Here is a 10,126-nt window from a genome sequence, read left to right as displayed (position 1 = left end):
CCCAAGAAATGACAGTTCCCTGCATTTCAAAGCTTGGCTGTGAAAAGGAGGCATAAAATTTTGAACTAATTGGTTCCCTACCAATCAGCTTCACATTTGGGACACACTTCATTTTCTGTCTCTCTTGGTAGGTTAGAAAAAACAGCATGCATGATTCAACAACTTTATTAGTCCTATTAATCTAAAAGCATACACACACAAATGGGGGGGGCAGGGGGGCGGAAGAGAGTAAGTATATATTTCATTTGTTTCCTAAGTTCACATTAGATATTGTCTATATTTATTAGTAATGTCTGTAAGTACCTAGTGTCACCTCTAGTGAGATAGGTGGCATACAAAATTAATAAATATTTGTTGATTTATTATTTTTATTTCTTTAAAAGTTATAAAATCTGATTCAAGATACTATATTTGTTTGTTACATTTTATTCTGATTCCAGATGCTATATTTATTTGTTACATTTTATTACTTTCTATTATACCTCTGTTATACTGCTTCTCTTTCAAATATTAATTGACAAAAACTGTGTAGTAATCCATGGAGTAAATACGTCACCAAAGCTTTCCTTATCAAACTCTCACTTTCAATTGGACCAGGAAACATACCAAAACCCAATGCAGTGCCCGCTCTCATCCACCAGTACATGGGCTATTACATTTTGCACCAAATACAGTTTCAAAGTAGTTTTCAAGTAGACCCACGTGAAGTCCATTGCAGTTGTCTAATCTGATGGCAATGAGTCACTGGCCTATCTGCTGTGACTGGATGAAGACTGGCTTGGCCATGGTCTCCATTTGCAAGTCAGCAGTAGCTGCAAGTCTAGGACACTTGCGGGTTGCTCCTTCAGGAAGAGGTATGATTGGAGCATATCAGAGTGCAAAATGGTTTCTGGATAAGCAGCAACTTCATAGTCTGTCAGTTCAAGTCAGCTTCAACCTATGTTGGTAACCTGGTAACCTCCACAAACCCACTAGAGACCTCCAGACGTATACATCCCAGGATAGATGGAAACACACACACACACACAAGTGGCATCATCACCATATTTATATACTGCACTCCAAACCAACCAATCTTCTTCTAGTGATGTTAAGAAGTAGGGCGAGAAGAATCTACAAGGAAGCTGACCTCTCTAGCTTTCCTTCCCCCCATTGACTGAGAGAGCAGAACCAGTTCAAAACAGTGCCTCTTAGTTCTACACTTTGCATGACAGTCAAGAAGGATCAGAAAGGTGCATTCCCACTATCTAAGCCTTAACAAAAGACAATTAATGCCATTTCTGTCCCATTCCCAGACTTGAACATAATACAGTGGGTAAACTGCTTTTTCTAGGATTCTTTGTCACCAAAGCCCCATCACCTTCTCAAAAGGTGATCTAGATTAAAAAGGAAGGTGGAAGAGAGTAGTCTAATATAACCTGATCCAAGTTAAGCCTCTTCAGAAGACATTATACTTCTGCCTTGTGTAAGGCTTTTGGCTCAACTCCCCCCCCCAAAGAAGCATTAAACAGCATCCCAGTTCCAGTTACTCTACTCACACCACCCCAACTAATGAAGGAGCAAGGAAAGGCATAAATTCAAATCATAAATGATAGATCTCATGTTTGTTTATTAAATTTATATCATGCTCAACTTGTTGTTCAAGGCACCTCTGGGTGGCTTAGAATGTTATAGGTAGTTCTCAACATATCACCAAAAATGAGCCCAGAATTATGATCATAAGCTGTGCCAGTCATTAAGCAGTTCACCACATGACCGTGCCTGAATTTATGACCTTATGGCAGTGGTCATTAAGTGAATCACCATGGTTGCTAAGCTATCTTGGTGATCTTTAAACAAATCCAATTTCCATAATGATTTTTTTTACCAGAAACTGGAAGTAAATGCTAGTTTCCAGAAAAAATGTTATAATATGACCATGGGATGCTGCAAATGGCTTTAAATGGAGGCTGGTTGCCAAGTGCCCCAAATGCAGTCATATGACAGGGGGACAACCATCAGAACTTCAAATCCAAGTTGTAAATAGCCCTGGAATATCTATCGTAACTGTGAAAGTCATTAAGCAACTGGTTGTAAGTTGAGGACTACCTGTACTTATCTACTTCATCAGATTGCATAGGCTGAAATGATTTCCAGATCACATTACAAGAATTACCTAAAATATCATTTTATATTGTGTCCATGTAGAATAAGGCTCAGGCAGCTTTATAGACAAAATGTATGCAAAAATGTCACCTTGGCCTGAGGACAGCTCTTTCTGCCCATCCTCCTTCAACAGGGAACAGACCACCTTAAATAGTGCCGCTGGGTGACAACTCACTATTAGAAGGGCAGAGATGTATTGATCCTTTGCCATCTTTTGCACCATGGTATAAGAATAGCTGTGCCAGTCAAATTCACTATTTTTGTTCCTCCAAGAGTGATCAAACTCTCTTGTTATTTTATCTCCTAGACACCCTCAATAAATCAAGTGGCAGATAGAGAAAGGCCACTTGAGGGCAATCATGTCAAGTAGCTCCACCGATGCTGATGCTCTGCTAGTTGCCAGATTGTTAAAAGTACACCAGGTATTGCTTTGGCCTGCAATGATATTTTACCAATGTGGCCCTTTGCCCTCTACATGTTTTGTAGGCCTGGTCTAAAGAAACATTTTTAAAATAATAATAATAATAATAATAATAATAATAATAATAATAATAATAATAATAATAATACACTAAATATAATTTTACAAGCAAACCAAATTATATAAAATAGATTTCATGTAAGAATAAAGCAATTATGCATATATATAGATATGATGCTAAAATTGTATTCCATATATTTTCTTTAGAATGTAATTTAAATATTTTTTGTATGTCACTACAAACTTTCTGGAGGCATGAGATAAAATTTGGTTTGCATGGGAATTTTACTTTTATGAACCAAAGTTATCTCTTACCTTTCATGTTTTGCCAATTTTGCATGTCACCATGGGGCGCTGCAAATGGTTGTAAGTATGCTGTCTTGCTGAGTACCTGAAATTCAATCATGCAACCAGAGGGGGCTCAACTGTCATAACTTTGGATTCGACTCATAAGTCACCCTTTCAGGGTCTTTGTAATTTTGAATGTAAGTTGAGGACCACCTGTAGGACTTCAACACCAAGCTACCTAATTTCTTGTAGAGTTATTTCCTCTTCAATCTGAGCACTGACCAAGAAAAGCCAATTCTTCAAAACTTTATGGAAGGCTAGGTGGGTAGAGGCCTGCTGTACTTTAGGGGGAAGAGTGTTCCACTGGACAGGAGCTGCTACAGGAAAGGTATACTTCCTAGCTCCCATCAGATACTTAGGGACTAGGAGTGTGCCCACCCTATCCGATCTGGTAGGATGGGTAGATATCCTTTTAAAAAAGGCAATCCTGCAGATAAGGTTGAATTGGAACCAGAAAGAAACTAGAATTCAGTCCAACTTGTGCAACTGAGGTGTTACATGGGCAAACCTACACACTGTGTGTATTGCTGGACCAGTTGAAGTTTCTGAGTGGTAGAGCACATTTTAGTAATCCAAATGGAAGTGACCATTTGGTGACCATGAGCAAGAAGTCCTGGTTGAAGAAAGGGCACACTAGAAAAATCTATGCAAAGCCTCCCCCCTCCCCCCAGCCACAGCTGCCACCTGCTTCTCAGGCAGAAACTGTGATTCCAGGAGGATCTGCAAATTGCATATCAACTCAGTCCAGGGAAATGCCACTCTGTTCAGAGTCAAATGAGGTATCATCTGGTTGGGGTAGGGGCAAAACCCCATGACCATCTCTCTTGCCAGGGTTGAATCGAAGCCAGTTAGTTCCTCCCCATCCAGATCTTTAACCATTCCAGTCACAGCATCGCTTATCTCATAAGGGTGGAGATATATAATTGGGTATCATCAGCATACTAATGATACTGAACCCCATACCAACAGATTATGTCCTCTAGCTGTTTTATGTAGAATTTAAAAAACAAGCTGTGAAAGGCTCATGCTCTGGGGCAGACCACATTGCAGAGGCCTAGGGCTAGACCTCTCCTCTCCTGCTAACACCGCCCAGAACCAGACACGGAGGAAGAACCACTGTAACACAATGCCTCTCATTCCCAGTCCCTGAAGCTCTTCCAGAAGGATAGCATAGTCGATAGTATCAAAAACTCCTGAGAAGTCTAGGAGGGCCAGAGTGATCATATCAACTGTAGATGCTGCTGCAGAGTCTAGCATAGAAGGCTATTTTTACTTTCTGTGTAAAAGAATTCAGATTGTTTCTTTTCCCTAATTCCATACAGTAATATGGGGGAAAATCGTGCCCAGTCTTTTAACTCAGAGGCCCCCAACCTTTTGGGCACCAGGGATCGCTTCCATGGAGGTTTTTATGCAGACCGGAAGCATGGATTCATGTGCTACCTGCATCCTGTGGATGGTAGCTTTGCTTCTGTGGCCTGGTTTCTGGCATGCCATGGACTGCTGCTACTGTAGTCCACGGACTGGCGGTTGGGGACCCGTTTGAACTAATCAATTCTCTCAGAGCTAGAAAGGCCTTTGCCTAAACTGTAGCACTGAAATGAATTGATATAAGTCAACATCAACAATAGCACCAGACTAAAAACCAGGAGATCATGAGTTCAAGTCCCACTTAAGCCATGAAAACCAACTGTGTGACTTTAGGCCAGTCATTCTCTCAGCCCAACCCACCTCACAGGGTTGTTGTTGTGGGGACATAGGAGGAGGATGGTGTGCCGGATATGTTCAGTGCCTTGAGCTATTTGTAAATATAATAAAGACAGTATGCAAACAAATAAAAGTCATTTATTACTTTTTAGGGGCAAGCAAACTCCAGAATGGAAACAATAACGAAGGAGACCAGATTAAAAGCAAGAAAATTAATCATAGATGATTTGGGATGGTAAGAGAAATGTGAAATAAACCTGATTACATGTAAGTGGATTAAAGTGCACGTACAGTACTGAAGGAAGCGGAAGGCTGCTTCAAACATTGTTTTACATAACTATCTCATACTGCATAGAACCGAGTCGGTGTCACATTAACAATAGGCGATTTTGCCTAAACTGTTCCTGATCCGGTGTTTTCCCCTCTCTGGGATAGCATTTCCTCATACCTCCTCAATAGTAACTCAAAGATTAGTATTGCCTCCTTCCTCTTCCATAATGATATTTGTAAATTAACTCAACGCGCTCCTTCCTTTTCCATGCATCTCTTTTCAAGACCCACGGCTTTCCCCCCCCCCCCCCATCTAATCTCGCCTTCAGCCTTTTCTCTATTCCCCTGGCACAAAACACTCAACAACAACCCCGAGATCCACCTGGGTGATTGGAACTCACTCTCTATCTCACCACCTCTCCCCCCCCCGCCGCTTTTTTCCCCTTTCCTACACATCCTAACATGATCTGCTTCCCTTCACGACCGCCCTTCAGAGCAGGGTCATTGGCTGTTGCTAGCGGCTCCTCTCTCCCGATTGGCTAAGTCGCGCTGCCCCTCGCTTCGCCTTGGTTCTAGACTTGTTGTCTGGCTCCGAGGCTGAAAGTCTGAAGGGGGGGGGGGGAACTGGCGCTGCTCCGGCGCGGGGGGGGGGGGGAAAGGAGGAGAAGGAGAGTAGCATTCAGTCACGCTTGGCTGTCTGGGCGGCGCTGCGGTGCCTCTCTCTCTCTCTCTCCCCCCCTCCCCGCTCAGCGGCGGTGGTAATCGTAGTAGTAGCAGCACCGCTCCCGCCGCCCTCGTGGGCCGCGAGCGCCCTCCCTTGCTGTTGCCTGCTTGCTCTCCCGCCGCCGCCGCCCTTCTCTCTGGGGAACGCGGCGGAGACGCTCGCGGCGGGCGCCCGCGGAGGGAGCTGCCGAGCGAGAAGGGCGGGAAAGGCTAGAGGAAGGAAGGGGGAAGTGGCGTGGAGGAGCCGGGCGTGCGAAGGAGAGAAAGACTCGAGCGAGCGGAGGGGAGGGAGGGAAGAAAGGAAAAAAAGGGGAAAAAAAACTCGACGGAAGCGTCGCTCTTCTTCCCCCACCGCGTGCGGCGGCTCTGGGCAGGAGCAGCGACGGCGGCGCTAACGGGGGGCTGCGGCAGGCGCTGCTGCTACGGCATCCGGAGCCCGGCCTACGAAGCGGACGCAGAAGAAGCCCGAGGTGGTGGTGGGGAAGAGTGATCGGCCTCCCGCTTCGGAAGAACCAAGCCAGGCTGCTGCGCAGGCACTGCGGCCCCGCTGTTGCTCTTAGCCGCCGTCGCCGCCGCCCCCTCGAGAGGGCAGGAAGTGACTCTAAAGCCGGGACTGGGCGGTGTGTGAGGCACCTGAAACCGCATATTTGTCGGAGCGGAAGGAGGGCGAAGACGCCGAGGCCGTCCCCTCCTTCCAAAAGTGAAACGACGGGGAGGGAAAGGGGGGGAAAGACACCCTCCCCCCCCCTCCGCCGCAGTCCCGTTTCTGTGGCCTCTTTTCGTTTTGTCCCGCTGTTGAAGCCGAGGTTGGCCTTTTCCTCCTCGGCTTCTCTCTCCTTTTTAACTCGAGAAAACTTGATTTGGATTTAAAGCAACGCAGAGTGGTGAAAGGGCCTGGTGTAAATGGAGGAAATCTGGACCGCCGAAGTGTAAGGTGGGCGAATCATCACAAGTACCAATTTGTCCCTGGAGTTGGGTGGTTGAATGTTTCTGGGAAAATTTCTTTGCGCCGGAGGGCGGGAGGGAAAAAAAAAGTACTTTTTTTCCCGATCGGTTTGCTCGCGTAACTGATTTTACAATACGTACTGTATGTAGTTCGCTGGGTTGGGAATGAGCTCCCTAAGTCTGTGAAAAGTTGCAATGTATGTATCTGTCTCGCTACTTGTTCGTGGCCGAAGTGAAGTGAAAGAGAGCCGATTTGGTGGGACGGGACTAAAGCTTCTCAAACAGGAATTTCTTTGTTCCACAGTGGAAGGTACTGTATTGAAATGAGACTGCTTGATTATGCGCTTCGTGATCCGGTAGAAACTATTTCTGAAATGGTAAATTTCCCCCCTCTCATCTGTTGATATTATAATTGTAATTCTTGTTCGTTTGTAGGCTAGAAAAGTTAGATGTTTGGACAGGGAAGATCGATTTCCTCCTCTATTTGGTAGTTAAGGAGTAAGTTCATACAGCTGGAAAGGCCTGTTGAACTTCTTATGAGAGTTGTAGTTCCTCTTCCAAGATCTGCAATTTGAAGATATTCGATAATTATTTCCAATTCCGATTAAACAGCTTTTTTCGTGTAAACTTTTTAAAAAAACTTTTCAAGAGTCTTATCAAAGTTGTAGTTTGTACACTAAATCTATAATAGAAAATGAAAACAGGAATGGAATTTGCCCATATCGTGTTTATTGCTCTTTGGACTAGATATTTTAATTAGAGAATAATTAGGTAAGCAGGAAACATATATGAAGATAGTTTAAAAAGATTTTTGAAAGGTTTTGTAAAACAAAAATCTTAACATTTTTTTGTATGGAATTTAAATATCCCACCTATAGAATTACTTAATGTTGATTAGGCAAAAATTGAATGTTTTATATAAAGTGAATTGAGCAAAATTGTAAATTGTATAACTCATAACTATAACTAAAGTACCGGTATGTTTTGTCCTGTAAACTCATGCTTTTATTTCTCTAATCCAGCTGCTCCCGACCTTTTCTATAATCCCGCACCCCTAGAACACTTCTGATATATTCTCACACCCCTTACAAAAGTTCAAATTATGCATATATAGTATAATTTTGAAAAGCCAAGTTTTCACATCCACCGGAATATGTCTCTCACCTCCTCCCTTGGGAACCCCTGCTCTAGTCTATATGGATGGAAAAATAAATCTTTGCTCACTCCAGTTAGTTTTGTCAGAATAAAATATATAAGCCCTTTTACATCCAGATAGAATGAGCTGAGCACAGATTACTTTGTTATCCAACAATATTCAATAAAATAGATGGCAATAAAATTTAACTTCCTTATATGGTTTAGTCATGAACTTGAAATAAGAGTACAGTACCTGTAATCCTTTTACAGAAAAGGGTCATTTTAAAAGCCTTGGCTTTAAATGCTGAAGGGACAAAAATGTATAACTATGAAAGTTACGGCTGTAAAACTTCACATTTGTATTTTGAACTGTGGGAATCTTCAGCTTGAAACCTACAAAACATTACCCACTGTTTCGAAAATTTGCCTGCCTTGATGCTATTTTTGGCTAATTCTGATGTCATAAAAGTCCATTTAGTGTAAAATGATTTATTGGGATTATTACTCCTGGCAGATTGAGAGTTTATGTTAGTAAATTATCTGACCTATTAATTTTCTTCAGTTGAGTTGTGTATTAAGTTTAATTGAACTTTTCAGAAGACTGCATTGGTGCTCAAATCCCTTTATTAATGTACAAAACCTTTAGTTTTGATCAGGAAAATGATAATATATACAGCATATTGTAGAAGTCATAATCAAGAACATTCTACAGTTTTAGCTTTTGAGTAATTTTGTTCTGTCCTAAATCATTTTGGTGACTACAAACTGCTTCTCAGTTTATATTTTGCAAGTGTATTATAGGTTAGACAGTTCTAACCCTTTAGATAATATACTTATTAATGTGCCTACTTTTGTAAGACTATATGCCCCTGTAACAGCCTAAGTAGTAAATAACTAGAGAAACTGAAGTGAATATACCTTTTTGCAGACATTTTATTAATCAATTGAATGCAGAGTCTTTGTTAATTCAGATACATTCCTTACTGTTCCCCTGCAAAAAGAAGAAAACCGCTAGCAAAAAGAGTGTAATCTATGCAATTGCTGTTAATACTGTGCATGGGCACAACATATCTGGGAAATGCTACATTAGGAAAACTCAGCAGCCTCAGAATATTGAAGAAATTGTCACTTTTTCCTGTGTTTCAGTTTAAAGAAGTGGTATTAAGAGTCTGTCTTCAGTGCCCCTGGAAATAAGTAAAATAACCTAAACATGTGGATCCAGGCCTTTCATTGGATAATGCCCAGAGGGCCTATGAAGTCTATTTGCTCCTGCCTACTGTTGTAATGTTTTCCTGGTAATTCCTGTCAAGACAAGTCTTTCTGCACCTTACCAGCTGCATCCTTTGAAAGAAAAGTAAATAAATAATATGAAATGTATTAAGTAGTGGAAGTATAATTAAAAATATATGAATTATTATGAATAGAAATAAATCTTGGGTATAATTCAACCTTTCTTTAAAGAGATTGGTAAAATGTATCTGAGATCTGCAGGTCTGCATGTCCAGTCTATGTTGAAGTATTGTTGTTTCAGTTGCCCATGAGGGAATGATTAGAAGGAACATTCAGTAAATTGGGATTTGAATCTGTTTCTACAGCTGCTACCTAAGTATTTTGGTTCAGCCCTGCAAAAGCTTGTCCTACGTTATGTATTTTTTCAGTATATCCTTTGTAACAGTAACAATGTTATGCTTACAGCAAACTTAGTTGCCATATAAAGTGTGGATCTTCTCTGAGCATTAGAATGTTTAATTGAATCAGTAACCACTGTCTTGCAGTTTTTATGAAACGCTTTTGGAGTCTCTCATAATTAATTGACTATGATCTTGGGTAATGTACTCCACCTCTGTTTATGTTTCTATTTTTTTTTCCTGAGCTTGTTCATGTTAAGTCTTAGAATTTTCACGGTGTGAAATACAGGTGATCATAAATTTGCTTAAAGATAGAAGACATTACTTTATTTTTGTGTTTTGGTGTGTCATTTTTTAATGCCAAGTAAATGTTGAATTGCAGATTGCTCAAACAATGGATTGGAAACAAATTTGGTTTTAGGCAAATATAAATTTTTGTTTCATTCATGTGAGAGATTTTTACAGGTAATCCTCGAGTTATGAATGTAAGGGAGCCTGCCCATTCCATTCATTAGGATTCATAGGAGTGAATGGCATACCTTGAACGCAATCACTCCCTGCTTTTGCCCACATATTCGCTGGTGCACATGAGGTATCCCAGGGTGGGGAAGGCCATGGCGGGCCTAGTGATGGAACAGGCCACCTGCTTCAGACCACCCAAGGCCTCCCCCTACCCACTGAGATACCTCTTGTTCCCCACAATTGCTTCCCTCCCAGTCCTGCCACTTGCAAAGGTCTAGCAAGC

General features: G+C 41.8%; 1 protein-coding gene across 6 annotated transcripts in view; it reads left to right on the top strand.

Moving 5' to 3' along the window:
- The first annotated feature begins 5,549 nt into the window (after window positions 1–5,549).
- Window positions 5,550–10,126, top strand: part of ERBIN (erbb2 interacting protein) — an 80,587-nt gene continuing 76,010 nt past the window's right edge. For 4 of the 6 annotated variants that reach the window (XM_083352013.1, XM_083352012.1, XM_083352008.1 and 1 more), the window contains exon 1: window positions 5,550–6,605. The gene's annotated coding sequence lies outside the window, so the exon portion shown is untranslated. Of the gene's footprint in view, window positions 6,606–6,863; window positions 6,927–8,899; window positions 9,108–10,126 lie in introns of those variants that run through there. The other 2 variants (XM_083352010.1, XM_083352011.1) reach the window with 2 other exon arrangements.

This window comes from Vipera ursinii (genome assembly GCF_947247035.1).
Source record: "Vipera ursinii genome assembly, chromosome: 2".
Classification (NCBI taxonomy): domain Eukaryota; kingdom Metazoa; phylum Chordata; class Lepidosauria; order Squamata; family Viperidae; genus Vipera; species Vipera ursinii.
This window is presented reverse-complemented; position numbering and strand designations above follow the sequence as displayed.